This window comes from Oncorhynchus nerka, linkage group LG5 (assembly GCF_034236695.1).
Source record: "Oncorhynchus nerka isolate Pitt River linkage group LG5, Oner_Uvic_2.0, whole genome shotgun sequence".
Taxonomy (NCBI): domain Eukaryota; kingdom Metazoa; phylum Chordata; class Actinopteri; order Salmoniformes; family Salmonidae; genus Oncorhynchus; species Oncorhynchus nerka.
Genome location: NC_088400.1, coordinates 45,644,024 through 45,657,811, shown reverse-complemented (window position 1 = coordinate 45,657,811; position 13,788 = coordinate 45,644,024). Strand labels below are relative to the sequence as shown.

General features: G+C 44.1%; 1 pseudogene; it reads right to left on the bottom strand.

The window, feature by feature from the left end:
• Positions 1-12,065, bottom strand: part of LOC115129169 (ATP-binding cassette sub-family C member 5-like) — a 42,866-nt pseudogene extending 30,801 nt beyond the window's left edge.
• Positions 12,066-13,788: the final 1,723 nt, after the last annotated feature.

The window sequence follows — 13,788 nt, the reverse complement described above, 5'->3', positions numbered from 1 at the left end:
GTTCATATTGAGAGGATATCCAACAGAGAGATGTAATAGAGGTCTGATACATACCTCAGTCATATCCCCACAGGGCAGCTCTGTCAGATCAGGGATCAGGCAGCAGGCATCGAGCACAGAATTATACCTAATAAGGAAACACTGCCATGGACATGAGTTAACATGAGAGGGAAACAGTCATTGTCGAGAGAAATGAGTAAGCCATGAGTTCGAAATGTCTTTGGCCCTTGTCAATGTGAAACTATCAAACTATGACATCCAACTGTGGTTTGTCATGGACTACAGACAATTAGCTGTTGATTTTATATACACAAAATCAATCAATCTTACTTGTCTTCATCATATCCTTTTCCAAACAGGATGTTCTCTCTCAGTGAGTCGTTGAGGATCCAGGCCTGTTGAGCGACATACGCAAAGCCACCACTGGCTGCCACGTTGACCTCCAGCAGGGTCATCTGTTAAACACCAGGGATAAGACTCATGTTAATACATACTAGAGGTAAAGCTGACCTGGGCCAAAAGTCAAATACTTTCAGGGAAATACTTGAGCAGCGTTTGACTTCCTTTTCCCAGTACAATGGAACCAATGGAATAGCCCCAAAAGTGCGAATTTCAGGCTTATTTTTTATTTTTATTTTTTATTTTTATTTCACCTTTATTTAACCAGGTAGGCTAGTTGAGAACAAGTTCTCATTTGCAACTGCGACCTGGACAAGATAAAGCATAGCAGTGTGAACAGACAACATAGAGTTACACATGGAGTAAACAATTAACAAGTCAATAACACAGTAGAAAAAAAGGGGAGTCTATATACAATGTGTGCAAAAGGCATGAGGAGGTAGGCGAATAATTACAATATTGCAGATTAACACTGGAGTGATAAATGATCAGATGATCATATACAGGTAGAGATATTGGTGTGCAAAAGAGCAGAAAAGTAAATAAATAAAAACTGTGGGGATGAGGTAGGTGAAAATGGGTGGGCTGTTTACCAATAGATTATATACAGCTGCAGCGATCGGTTAGCTGCTCAGATAGCAGATGTTTGAAGTTGGTGAGGGAGATAAAAGTCTCCAACTTCAGCGATTTTTGCAATTCGTTCCAGTCACAGGCAGCAGAGTACTCGAACGAAAGGCGGCCGAATGAGGTGTTGGCTTTAGGGATGATCAGTGAGATACACCTGCTGGAGCGTGTGCTACGGATGGGTGTTGCCATCGTGACCAGTGAACTGAGATAAGGCGGAGCTTTACCTAGCATGGCCTTGTAGATGACCTGGAGCCAATGGGTCTGGCGACGAATATGTAGCGAGGGCCAGCCGACTAGAGCATACAAGTCGCAGTGGTGGGTAGTATAAGGTGCTTTAATGACAAAACGGATGGCACTGTGATAAACTGCATCCAGTTTGCTGAGTAGAGTGTTGGAAGCCATTTTGTAGATGACATCGCCGAAGTCGAGGATCGGTAGGATAGTCAGTTTTACTAGGGTAAGCTTGGCAGCGTGAGTGAAGGAGGCTTTGTTGCGGAATAGAAAGCCGACTCTTGATTTGATTTTCGATTGGAGATGTTTGATATGGGTCTGGAAGGAGAGTTTGCAGTCTAGCCAGACACCTAGGTGTCCACATATTCAAGGTCGGAACCATCCAGTGTGGTGATGCTAGTCGGGCATGCGGGTGCAGGCAGCGATCGGTTGAAAAGCATGCATTTGGTTTTACTAGCGTTTAAGAGCAGTTGGAGGCCACAGAAGGAGTGTTGTATGGCATTGAAGCTCGTTTGGAGGTTAGATAGCACAGTGTCCAATGACGGGCCGAAAGTATATAGAATGGTGTCGTCTGCGTAGAGGTGGATCAGGGAATCGCCCGCAGCAAGAGCAACATCATTGATATATACAGAGAAAAGAGTCGGCCCGAGAATTGAACCCTGTGGCACCCCCATAGACTGCCAGAGGACCGGACAGCATGCCCTCCGATTTGACACACTGAACTTGTAATTGGTGAACCAGGCAAGGCAGCCATCCGAAAAACCGAGGCTACTGAGTCTGCCGATAAGAATATGGTGATTGACAGAGTCGAAAGCCTTGGCAAGGTCGATGAAGACGGCTGCACAGTACTGTCTTTTATCGATGGCGGTTATGATGTCGTTTAGTACCTTGAGTGTGGCTGAGGTGCACCCGTGACCGGCTCGGAAACCAGATTGCATAGCGGAGAAGGTACGGTGGGATTCGAGATGGTCAGTGACCTGTTTGTTGACTTGGCTTTCGAAGACCTTAGATAGGCAGGGCAGAATGGATATAGGTCTGTAACAGTTTGGGTCCAGGGTGTCTCCCCCTTTGAAGAGGGGGATGACTGCGGCAGCTTTCCAATCCTTGGGGATCTCAGACGATATGAAAGAGAGGTTGAACAGGCTGGTAATAGGGGTTGTGACAATGGCGGCAGATAGTTTCAGAAATAGAGGGTCCAGATTGTCAAGCCCAGTCAATTAGTCAAACACACCTCAAATGCTTTCAAGTCTGGTTTGTAGGGGAATCCCCCAGTAAGCTGGTGATATTTGAAGGCCAATGATCTAGATCCTCACCTGTCCCAGTAGAGCAGACAGAAGCTCTTTCCACTCCCCACACCTCCACAGATTCCTACCAGCGTCCCCTGCAGATTAGAATGATACCAGTGATGTAATATTATGGATTTGTATTGAAATGTCCATTTCAAAGGAAAGAAGTGCAAAGTTGTGGTACAACCTTGACTCCCTATAATTGTCTATTCTTTCAGTCGCTCTCTTTTTTCCATGAGTTGAACTACTATATTTGAAAGTGCCTGCAGGCTAAATCCATTTTTCTGTCCAGTGCCAGTGTCTCAATGCTTTAGAGTGTGTTTGTTTATGTGTATATTTGTAAATGAGCCGTTTACCTTCTTGACGCACAGATCGATTCGATGCCGGGTCTTGTGCAGCGGCAGGCGGGTGGTGGAGCTCTGGGTGGAGGAGATGGTGCTCTGGGGGCTCTCCTGTTCCATGTGGGTGAGGAGCTTTTGTCCGTTGGGACTCTCGTTGTTCCCCTTGACCTTCTCTGCAATGATATACAGGCTCAGTTTCTCCTTGCGCAGTACACGTCGCATCCCGCCTCTTTTCTTCTTGTGGACAGTGATGGCTTTGGTGGGAGCTTTGGCCTTCTCCCAAGCCAACGTGGCATCACGGAACTCCACGGAATTCATAGGGCTGTCCGTTTTGGCCATCACCACCTCTCGGTCCTCCATCAAAAAGAGTGTCTGTTGACACAGATATGATAAGATGGACATTGAACATTTGCATGAGGAGCTGATTAATTAATATGTCCATTTTGAAGTGCTGACAACAGTCCTTGCTGACTGAATGCTAGCTGACATCGTGCCACAATCATTCCCAATTTTTGTACAACGATCTCATCTGTCTTTTTTCTACCCGAAATCGGTTGACTGCCACAACACCCTCTGATAAAGCTCGTACAGCCAAGAGCGTGACCTTGAGGGCAAAGGTCATTGAGTTGAAGACTGTGACAACAGTGAAGGCCTGAAAGGTGAGGAGGGGTCCAGCATAGTTAATTTAGTGAAATTCCACCTCTTTAAAAGCTACTGGTAGCTATTCGAAGCAATGAAAAGAGCACTCAGTTCCTGAAAAAGCACTTAATTCTTTAAAAGCTATTGACAGAGGGGCTTACCTGGGCTGCAGTGAGGTCATAACCCAAGGCCACGTGTAGAGTGAATGTGCAGACACTGGAAGTCACCACGAATATGGGAGCCACGCCCACTGTGAGGCTCTGAACACAAGCAGCCCTCTCCAATATCCCCCTCTCCTCTGAACACAACGAGAGAGAGAGAGAGAGCTTGTATTACCACTAGAGTCTTTCAGGAACTTAGTCTGACACTGTACATTTTGTATTCATCCTCAAACATTAGAGACACACTTACAGACATGGATAGAAATAAAAGAGACATGTTGGGCCTCGCGGCCATAAATGGTATAAAATGTACTTTTAAAATTGTGGGCCATTGGCAGCTGTCCAAGTCAAGTGCCCGTCTTGCCCTCCTTGTGTTCATGTATGTGTACATCTCCCAAATGTACAGTACCTTGTCAAAAGTTTGGACACCTACTCATTCAAGGGTTTTTCTTTATTTTTTGTATTTTCTACATTGCAGAATAATAGTGAAGACATCAAAACTATGAAATAACACATATGGAATCATGTAGTAACCAAAAAAAGTGTTAAACAAACTCTTCAAAGTAGCCACCCTTTGCCTTGACAGCTTTGCACACCCTTGGCTCTCAACCAGTGTCACCTGGAATGCTTTTCAAACAGCCTTGAAGGAGTTCCCACATATGCTGAGCACTTGTTGGCTGCTTTTCCTTCACTCTGCGGTCCAACTCATCCCAAACCATCTCGATTGGGTTGAGGTCGGGTGATTGTGGAGGACAGGTCATCTGATGCAGCACTCCATCACTCTCCTTCTTGGTCAAATAGCCCTTGCACAACAAATGATAGTGGGACTAAGTGCAAATCAGATGGGACGGCAGTGTCGCTGCAGAATGCTGTGGTAGCCATGCTGGTTATGTGTGCCATTAATTCTAAATAAATCACAGACAGCGTCACCAGCAAAGAACCCCCACACCATCCCACCTCCTCCTCCATGCGTCACAGTGGGAACCGCACATGTGGAGATCATCCGTTCACCTATCCTGCGTCTCACAAAGACATGGCAGTTAGAGCTAAAAAAAAAAAGAAAAGTAGACTCATCCACCTGTCAAATGTCTATTGCCTGTGTTTCTTGGCCCAAGCAAGTATCTTAATATTATTTGTGTCCTTTAGTAGTGGTCTCTTTGCAGCAATTTGACCATGAAGGCCTGATTCACACAGTCTCCTCTGAACAGTTGATGTTGAGATATGTCTGTTACTTGAACTCTGTGAAGCATTGAAGCATTTATTTGGGCTGCAATTTCTGAGGCTGGTTACTCTAATGAACTTATCCTCTGCAGCAAAGGTAACTTTGGGTCTTCCATTCCTGTGGCGGTCCTCATGAATGCCAGTTTCATCATAGCGCTTAATGGTTTTTGCGACTGCACTTGAAGAAACTTTCAAAGTTCTTAATATGTTCCGTATTGACGGACCTTCATGTCTTAAAGTAATGACTAGGACTGTTGTTTCTCTTTGCTTATTTGAGCTGTTCTTGCCATAATATGGACTTAGTTTTTTACCAAATAGAGCCATCTTCTGTATACCTCCCCCACTTTGTCACAACAAAACTAATTTGCTCAAAAGCATTAAGGAGGAAAGAAATTCTACAAATTAACTTTTGGGAAGGGACACCTGTTAACTGAAATGCCTTCCAGGTGACTACCTCATGAAGCTGGTTGAGAGAATGCCAAGAGTATGCAAAGCTGCCATCAAGGCAAAGGGTAGCTATTTGAACAATCTCAAATGGGGGGGTGCCTTAATCGGCATCCATGTCTTCGGCGCCCAGAGAACAGTAGGTTAAGAGCCTTGCTCAGGGGGCAGAATGACAGATTTGTACTTTTTTTTCAGCTCAGAGATTCAATCCAGCAACCTTCCACTTACTGGCCCAATGCTCTAACCACTAGGCTACCTGCCGTCTATTTTTATCAGCAGGTGTAATATGGATGTCAATTAACAATAACTAATGAAGATAATGATATCACAACTCTTGATATTAAACAACTGATGTCTCTTAAGATGAACGTCCAATTAATCATCATAATAATAGGTATGATTATTATCATCATCATCCAAACGGTCGACTGATATGAGGATGAGTCCCACTTGTCTAATTACAATCATGTTTAAAAGCACCAAACGCTTCTTATCAACAATGTAAGGAAGAGCCTCGTGAGAAATGGCCCCTCTAATTCTTCAATCTCCTCTAAGTGGAACAACCCTCTGCAGGTCTTTAGGTATCAAAGATCTTTAAACACTTTTTTAATTAACCTTGGGGCGCAGGGATTAATTCAGGGCTTGCGTAATGCTGGAGGACAGGGAGGGAATCTAAGCCAATGGAATCTAATGGGAACGGAGTTGCATCAATTGCGGGGATGAGTCTAATTTGAATTGATGATTGGAGGATTTAATGAAACTAATGTGTTTCAGGTAATGGGTTGAATTTATTGGACTGACTGGAATTGAATTGGCCTAACCGAGAGGAAAATGTCAATATTAGTCAAATTAAGGAGGTACAAATAGAAGAAGAGGCACATTCTCAGTTGGAAATAATTATCTTAATCCAGATGCAAAACAGGAAGTGAGTCACTTATTATGATTTTTGCTGAGTCACAGGCCCCGTGCCATAAACGTGATGACTCGGGCCTTGTGTTTTTCCTGACCAAGTGACCTGACCAAAAAATTAATGAAATACAAGCTGTGTGTGCGTGTGCAACCAGTCACTCACTGTGGATGTTCTGAGCAAAAGCGTTTTCCCAGCAGTACATCTTGATTAACTTGATACAGACTAGGATCTCATTCATGAGTCTCAAGCGCCGGAGCAACAAGATGGAGTCATGGTCATATTTGCCGAAGAGAGGACGGGGAGGGCCTTGTATGCATCGCGGAAGTTAGAGTAGTACTGGTCTAGTGTTTTGCTCGAGCAGGTACGACAATCAACATGCTGGTAGAATTTACGTAGCCTTGTTCTCAAATTGGCTTTGTTAAAATCCCCAGCTACAATAAATGCAGCCTCAGGATATGTGGTTTCTAATTTACATAGAGTCCAGTGAAGTTATTTCAGGGCCGTCGAGGTATCTGCTTGGGGAGGGATATACACGGCTGTGACTATAATTGAAGAAAATTCTCTTGGGAGATAATGCGGTCGGCATTTGATTGTAAGGAATTCTAGGTCAGGTGAACAAACGGACTTGAGTTCCTGTATGTTGTTATGATTACACCATGAGTCGCATATCATGAGGCATACACCCCCGCCCTTATTCTTACCAGAGAGATGTTTGTTTTTGTCGGTGCGACGCATGAATAAACATGGTGGCTATACCGACTCTGACAACATATCCCGAGCGAGCCATGTTTCCATGAAACAGATAATGTTACAATCTCTGATGTCTCTCTGGAAGGCAACTCGTGCCCTAATTTCGTCCACCTTGTTGTCTAGAAACTGGACATTGGCGAGTAATATGCTCGGAAGCGGTTGATGGTGTGCTCGCCTTCTGACCAGGAGTCTGTTCCATCTGCCTCTCCTGCGGCGACGATGTTATTTTGGGTCGGCCTCTGGGATTAGACTCAATGTCCAGGGTGGAGGTCCGAACAAAGGATATGATTTGGGAAAGTCGTATTAATACATAAAAAAAAAAAAAAATGACTGCATAGTTTCCTAAGGACTTGAAGCGAGGTGACCATCTGTCGGCGCCATCTTGATTTGGTCCGCCGTCACACAAACACCCTGTTCCCAGATCTGTTTGGGACCAGGCATGACAATGAACAGAGAAGTTGGCTATACAGCCAAATTGATCTGGGATCTGGGACCAGGCTAAAAATACTCACCTCTCCGGCACTGATGTCTTTGGTGCTGCGAAGGCAGAGGATCTTGTGAAAGGCTAATGTGAGCGCTGCGGTGCGGTAATTGACAGCCCACATGAGCACCAGGGACCAGGAGCGCATCAGCTCCATCAAGAAGATCCCCGCCACCAGGGAGAGGCCGTAGGGCAGCCAGCCCTCCACACTCTGAGAATACTCTAGCAGGGCATGGACCAGGAGTGCCTGGGATTGGGAATACTGGTGAAGGTGGGAAAGGGGGGAGGTAAGAAAGGAGGAGGAGAGGGTGGATGAGAGAAAGAGTGAGCAAAAGAGCATTTTGAAGTCAAAAATGTTGGAGGACAGAGGTAGAGTGAACTGGAGAATGTATTATGACTGAATTGAAAAGATAGGCACAGTCTAAAATATTGACAGTGAGATTACCAGTGCGCACTATAGTCCAATCTATGCCAAATAAATCTATACAGTAGGCCTACATAGCACCCAGACAGGAATGTGAGACAAACAAGTCATTGTGTAACTAGTAAATCCAGTTAACGCTATTAGAGGGGAATGAGGAAAGCTGCTAGCACGTATCACACCACACGTAGCCCTAGCATGACATTCAAATAAACAGCTAGAAGTGGTGGAAACAAAACATCCACTCAATAATATCGCAGTTGGGGAACTCAAAACTTAAATGCCTTTCATCTGAAATGTAATTTAATATGGCTGTAATAAGCGCCCGCATTGTACTGCACTATCAGCACTTTTGCGTTTCACTGCCGGTCGATGCTAATTTGGGGTATTTTAGTTATGAGGAGGGGGGAAATTAAGCCCAAAGCGTGGCAGTTGGAAAATAACTGTATATTTCTGGGCCAAAGTGCGACCATGGTACACACTGGCTAATCTGGAGGATTAATATGGGTTTCACCATCGAAGGCTTTGTAATCTTCTGCTATGTTTTCATAAATATTTTCAGACTAATGTGAAATGGGATAGTACTTCCCAGAGTACCTCCCAAACGGCACCCTATTCCCTGCAGAGTGCACTACTTTTTACCAAATTCCTACGGGTCCTGGACAAAAGTAGTGCACTACATTGGGAATAGGGCATTATTTGGAACGCATCCCCAATTTCTGAGCCAGCATGAAGGCCGAATGAGGACTGCCAATGTTAGGTGAATCAGCAGAAAAGAAAGAAAGCAGATTTGAAGTGTATTTTTAGGCCCCACAAAGCCGGTGACCATGGTGATGAGGAGGGAGAAGATGGCTACCAGCATGCGGGTCTGGCAAAACCTCCAGAAGACACGGGATAGGGATGCTTCTTCTTTCCCCTTCTGTTTCAGCTCATCATGCCACAGGCTCTCCAGTCTGACCGTAGGGTAAGAGTAAGAGTGAGAGAGAGTGAGAGAGAGATTAAGATTAAGACATTTGAGACCACTGACTCAGCAATAGTTGCTCTTGATCACAGATCTAGAATCAAATTAGCCTTCACCCAGTCCTAGCCTTTTCCTATTCGCGGGATGACAAAAACACCCGACCCTGTATCAATGGTTACGGAAAACTTACGCCTACTCTGTATAATCATTTACATTAGCTTCTTGAAACAATCCATGTAAGCGTATTGTAAACCAAGATAGGCATGATACAGAAAGTCAATGGTAGACCTACAGTATCTCTTTCCAAATTAGTATGCACTACGCAGACATACAGTAGGTGAGGTGATACATCAGCTAATATTATGTTGGTGATTGAAATGAGCATTTTTGGAGTACAAATTATAATCTTTACACAAACGCACATTTCATACCAGTATTTTACACTAAAATAGACTCATTATGTGGAAAACCATTGCCAAAGAACTGTAGATCACTTCATTTGTTTTTTTTGTAATTCAAAGCGACTTCAAGATTAGACTTCTAATAAAAATCACTACATAAAATAAATCCATTATTATTAAACGTTGTGGTTCAGCTTAATTACAGTAACAGGCAACGAGCCCAATGGGAGGTGAGAGTGGATGGCACGTAGGATAATCGCAGTGTGAGCAATACACGCCAACATGCTAAATATGTGCTAATGCACTTTTTTTACCACCATGTAAATCCCCATGAAGAAGGAAAAGGCCTTAATGACTAAATGGATCACTCCTAATGGCTTGAAAAGAGAGAGAAGGAGCAGCTGCCGCATCTAATTTATGTCTTAATGGGTTTATTAAAAACGTATCAGAGATATAAAGTGCATTAACCCGAGCACGTGCTCCCGCAGGCTGATAATTACTACTTTAATTCACATTACCTGCAACCTGAGTGAGATTTTACAATTAACACAATTAAGCAGTCTCTGCAGAGCGAGTGAAACATTCATTCAAAGTTTAGTATGAATAATATATCTCCTTTTGGAGTTTTTGGTTTGAACTGATATCAATGGTCTATACACCAAGCAGTTTAATTTCGAGAGAAGCCTTTTGGAGTTTTCAATCCTGTAAAAGGCCCCGAAAGATAGTGATTCTACAAGCAAATTAAATCCAGTTCACGGTCTGTAATTTTGAAAACAGTCGTCTAGTAGGATCGCACTATGGAGTATAATTGCACATAAAGCAACTATTAAACAACTACAAAAAAACGCCAACTTATAAATACCCCCCCCAAAATGTTAACGTAGTGCTGAAAGATGTAGGCCTAATTGCCACATTTTATACTGGCAAGCCTAACAATAAACGTGCCTAAGAAAACAAATGTGGTGACTGAATGCAGCTAGTGGATAGCCTGCTGGTGTTTCATTGATAGCACCTGTCAACTCTCCCAGGGGGCTCTCTGGCTTCTCTCCGGTCCCCCTATCTGTGGGAGTTGTGTTGCATAAGTGTTCTAGCCATTTAAACACAAAGTTAAACCCTCCTCCACTCTACCTCTTCTTTTCAGACGCAGCACACACATACAATGCATGTGGCCGTTTTCAGGGCCACGTTTGGCCCCAGGCTAGGGACACACTTCTTATGCGTCCCTCCCCTATAGCATGTTATACGCCTAGGTGACAGGAATTTCTGCTTATGATCAAGATGTGGAAGTCATGTCGAAAATGAGCCACAAATGCTCCACCAGTTAATATGTCCATCTTTTGTTAATTCATTCCATCCATCAATCTACTCATGAATAATAACAGATTCACCTCCATAAGGGTGAGGACACAAGCCATGAGCAGGAAGGATTGCTTGAGGTGATTTTGGCAGCTAACAAATAAGAGGTGTGTCTCCAGTCAAAGCGAGACATGGAGAGACAGGCTGTCCCGAGGCGAGGATGAGGGTTAATGACATAACCGCTCTCTCCGTAGGCAGGACTGAGCAGAGCTAGTCCCTGCTAACTCTAAAAACACCCTAATCCCAGGTTATTAATACAATCTTCCCTACCGCCAGATCTCTATGGAGACAGGATGTTCATCATTCAGTCAATCAACCCCTGTGGAGGGTGACTCTTGGAAATCAAGGGAATACCACATTAGGCAACTGCAAAGGTCCACTCAGCAATTACCCACAATGCACCTGGCTGTTAAACCTCGGCCGCACTTCTGTTTTCTAAGCCTACCGTCTGTGTTTGTCCAATGTTATTTGAACGTTGGTTGGTTTAACTTGCAAAGGGACAGGAAATGTGATTCATTGAATGTTTGCTGAAGGGGAAAACATTGAGTTCCTTGAATGAATGTTGAAGAGGAAAACAATAACCCTGTTGAACCTATGGACAGTGGGTGCTTAGGGATTGATGTTTGACAATAGTCTCACCTGTGGCAGTTGTATTCAGAGCTCTTGTGGCAGGACAGGCCCCATACATTGTCTATGGAGAGGCTGGATGTCTTGTGGGCCCTCAGAGCGAGTGGGGTGAGCCAGTGCAGAATCATGAAGGAGAAGAGGCCAGAATTGTCGACCGGGTCCTGGTGCCTGTGAGAAAGACAGTAAAAATCGAGTCATGATTTGGGTGTTAGAGAGAGAGAGACAGAGTGCAAGAAAGAGCGACAGCAAGAAAATAAGAAAGAGGCCCTGAACCTTCACTGACTCGGCAAAGTGGAAAAATGAATCATGAACAGCCGTTGTTTGAACAGCAGTTTGCAGACACTTCATAGAATTCTTGGGAAGCAGTGGAAAAAAAGTTGCATTCAAATGCAGAGCCCTCTGTTAGCGATTCTCTTAAATGGCACCCTTTTCCTTTTCCTCACAGTGCACTAATGTTGACCAGGACTAATAGGACTCTGGTCAAAAGTAGCGTACTATGAAGGGAATAAGGTGTCATTACACACAACTCAGCAGGGCACACTGTCTCTTTAGTCTCAACATTGCAGTATTGCAGATTAGGAGCTGAGTAAAGGCCCTAGAAAGGAGGGTGCTTACTTGTGTGTTATCCTGAAGGGATTCATTATCTGCAGGCTGTGACTGTAGCGGCCAGATCTCCGCCTGGGACTGGTCCTCGCCACCACCTCCCTCTGACCTTTCTCTTCATCAGGGTCAGGTAATGTTGGGGTTGCGGGGGAGGTCAGGGGCAAGCCTTCCACCTGGCCAGCTGCTTCTAGGGAATCAGGGAACATGGCTGCCCTTCTGTAGAGGGGAAAGGCAAACACAAAGGTTAGTTGACATGTAAAAGTGTTCGAACTGGACCTTTCTGTGGGAATGTGGGTTGGAGTTGAATTATGGTAATAATAATAATTTATTACAGTTGTAAAGTGCTTTTCATTTTACAGAATAATCTCATAAAACATTTTTTTTAAATTAAGAATTGACAAGTAGACAGGGCAACTGACACAAAGAACACAGCTGACACTACAAGGGAAAAGGACACCAAGGAGCACAGCTATCAACAGAAAGAGAAAGGTCATTAGGCCCATTTTAAAGGAGCCCATAGTCTGTGCTTCTTTCAGGTTGTCCGGGAGGGCATTCCAGAGGATGGGGGCAGTCGAGCTGGAAGGAGCGGAGGTTGGTCCTGGGGGCTTGGGGGAGCAGGCTGTCGCTTGACCTGAGGGTGGGATTATGGAGGGAGAGCAGTTCTTTGAGATAAGGAAGGACATTGTCATGAATACACTGGAAAGTCAGCAGGAGGGTTTTGAATTCAAACCAGAATGAGAGGGCGAGCCAGAGCAGAGATGCCAGGATGGGGGTGATATGATGGTGTTTCCTCACTCGCATCCAGGATTCTGGAGACTCCTGCCAGGGATCCCGATGAAAAGTGCATTGCAGTATTCCAGCCTTGAGGAGATAAAGGCATGGACTAGCTTCTCTGCCTCAAACTGTTTTATATGTGCAGAGACACTTGATGGCCTAACAACAAGTTTGAGTGCAGTAGTTTCAAGCACTTTAGAGTTGAAAAGCCCTCAAATTCATGAATTTCTCTAAATTTAACTGTATGTCTGTCATTCAATTGCCTTACCACACACACACACACACACACACACACACACACACACACACACACACACACACACACACACACACACACACACACACACACACACACACACACACACACACACACACACACACACACACACATTGCAAGAGTCAGTTACAGTGATATGGGAGCCAAGGTAAAGTTAAGCTTGACATGTAAATCAGAAAGATAACAATACATGTGCTGAAAGCACTGTTCAAGTGTCAGTACTGTGAGAACTGCAGTGAAGTGAGACGTTTCACTTCACATACACAAGAAAGATCCACTTCCACCTTTATCATGTGAAGTTTGTCACCAGGCCACCAGGCTGATAACTTTATAGAACCCGGTGCTATAGCAGAGACCAAGCCTAAACAATTCCAAAATAGAGGCCCTGTCAAGGAAACATCCCCTGGACTACACTGCCCAAACTTGAAATCAATGATTTCCTTACAGTGTGTTAATTCAGACTGGTCTCATACACTAGACGTAACATAGTACATGTATTAGTATGATATGTGACACCACCTGGATTTGGTCTTATGTAGCAAAATTTGAAATGGTGTTTTTTTACATTGGACAAAAGTAGAGACTCAGAGCTACAAAATGGTATATCATACACTGCATTTGAGGAACAATGGGAAAGTATTCCTGCTTTTAAAGTTGATCAACTTGCTGGGAGCTAACCAACCTGGTTCAATGTTCTCTAACATTTGGCTCTAACTAGAAAAGCAAACGGCCCTGGAATACGGATAATAACGTCAGCTAGGGAGCCAGCCAGCTAATGTTAGCTAGCTAGTGTTAGAGGAAATTATGGTTGAAATGATTAATTATGTATACATTATTGATTAGAACCATTTATTCTAATACTATTATGTTATGGTATG